Raw genomic sequence first — 2,265 nt, forward strand, 5'->3', positions numbered from 1 at the left:
ACCGGTTATTGAGAAGAATGGTCGTCCGCCGCCCATTACACATAAGCAGTAAGTGTTCCTCCCGTTGGTTGGCTTCTGTCTGACGGAACACTATGGTGGCTCTCTTCTTCTTGTCCTGGGGACTGGACTATATTTGTTTTGTTGTTTATCGGCACACGCCAAGGTAAAGTGAGATGTCGCTCTTCGAGTACCCCGAAAGGGTTTGGACACGAGCTCTCGACCTCAATTGTTACTTTAGAGTCTAACGGAAGCAATTATCNCCCCCCCCACACACACACACCAACACAGACTATAACACCCCTTGTTGTTAAATACCAACCATGTGCAATATGTGCAATATATTTATATATTCCGTGAATAACTGTGCAATATGGCTGCTACATCTTCAGAACTGTTACAGGCTGTGTATTTTGTAAATTGTGTCATTCTTTTAAACAAAACATTTTTTATCCTATTTTTTTTGTTCTTTATTCATACTTCTTTGTTTTCTATATCAATATTGATATTTCAAGCAGTAAGAGCAGTAATTCGAAACTTATTAAGATTCTGTTAAAGTGGACCTATCATGCTATATTTGAATAATATATTGTAGGGCCATACCTATATAAAACATGTCTGTGAAGTTTTTCAAAATACCAAACAGATCATGCATTTTAGCCATGCCTCATTTCGCTCTATTTGCTCTTTTCCTGTTTTTGCAAGGGCTGATTCTGCTTTTGTGGCAGACTACAGCGCTACTTACAGGCCCGGCATATGTACTACAGCGTCTCCAGCACTTTCGAGCGGTCTCTCATTCCCCTGATAGGTGGAGAGTTGCCCATATAGGCGGAGCACCCCTTTTCTGACGTCAGAAAAATTCAAATAATAATCAGCTCCGTTGCAGCCCCGTTTTTAGAGATTTGGGTATTGAGGAAAAGAGAGAGGGTTGTGTTTTCTGACACTTGGTGAGTTCCCTGACACACCGGGGACACATATTCGTGTATAAAAGACGTACAAAAGTGCATTTTGCATGATAGGTCCCCTTTCAATTAAACGTTATAATTGAGGCCAAATGTGAATTTTTGGCATTATGTTGATGGTAAAGAATGAACCTGATGCAGAACATCACTGGTACAAATCCACCTGTCATGTTGTGGAATAAGGAGCCAGCAAAAGGTCTAAAGGATATTAATAATACAGACAAAATACTGAATCTTATAATTGTTCCATCATCTGTGTCTACATTATTTAACACAGTGCCAAATTAGCCTGCTAATTTAAGATTTGTTCCATGCCTTACAGTTACTAGATCAAAGATTATTCATTGTTAATATCAGGGTTAGGGTTAGAACACAGCATCATTCCTTTTGCAATGCGTATTTTAATACAGCACATATTTATGTTTCTTGTTGTGATGTTGGTACAGGTTTTGTTCCGTTTTTATAAAAAATAATAATAATTTCAATTTATTTTATTTACAATGGAAAGGATAATGAATTTTCAAAATGTAAGAACTATGAACCAATGAAATACTAACAACAGTTATGTAGCAGCCAACAGCGAAAAATGCTTCACTTTATCAGATGAGAAGATGCTTCCTGAAGTTTTCAAAAAATGACAGGGACTTCCGACTTGTGTATTGTTTCTTATGACAAAATTCAAAATAGAGGATTAATAAAAAACGATATCCACGTTTACTTGCGATAATTTTTATTTGAGTCATTCAAAGTAGCCACATAACTTAATTAGCATACATCATACGCATGTATATCAATCTTAAATTGCAAACACAACATACAGTAACAGCTCCTCCCCCCTGTCCTTCTTAGGATGCTACAGACCTTGTTTTGATAAATAGCAATATAAATTAAGTTCACACACTTTTTAACTACAGACATAAGAAGAGGTAGATATGCTGATGCCCAACACCTTTTATTCTTTATTCTCTCTCTCTCTCTTTAAAACTAACGCGCACGCACACACTCTCTCTCTCTCTCTCTCTCTCTCTCTCTCTCTCTCTCTCTCTCTCTCTCTCTCTCTCTCTCTCTCTCTCTCTCTCTCTCTCTCTATTGACTCTCATAATTTATTTAAGTTGTAGTAAAGGACAGCAGGGCATTTAAAACTAGGTGACAGATTCAAGATTAGATTGTTTGGTCAATTATTGACCAAACAATCTAATCTTGAATCTGTCACCTAGTTTTAAATGCCCTGCTGTCCTTTACTACAACTTAAATAAATTATGAGAGTCAATAGAGAGAGNGTAGAGTAGTAGAGTAGTAGTAGTAG

The 2,265-nt window shown here is 37.2% G+C and overlaps 1 protein-coding gene across 1 annotated transcript in view; it reads right to left on the minus strand.

Moving 5' to 3' along the window:
* Window positions 1-1,686: 1,686 nt before the first annotated feature.
* The window catches only part of LOC104966199 (tumor necrosis factor receptor superfamily member 6B-like), a 4,287-nt gene continuing 3,708 nt past the window's right edge, over window positions 1,687-2,265 (minus strand). The window contains exon 5 of the transcript XR_800640.1: window positions 1,687-2,095. The gene's annotated coding sequence lies outside the window, so the exon portion shown is untranslated. The remainder of the gene's footprint in view (window positions 2,096-2,265) is intronic.

Source organism: Notothenia coriiceps, unplaced genomic scaffold, assembly GCF_000735185.1.
Source record: "Notothenia coriiceps isolate Sejong01 unplaced genomic scaffold, NC01 NC01_scaffold00037246, whole genome shotgun sequence".
Lineage (NCBI taxonomy): Eukaryota > Metazoa > Chordata > Actinopteri > Perciformes > Nototheniidae > Notothenia > Notothenia coriiceps.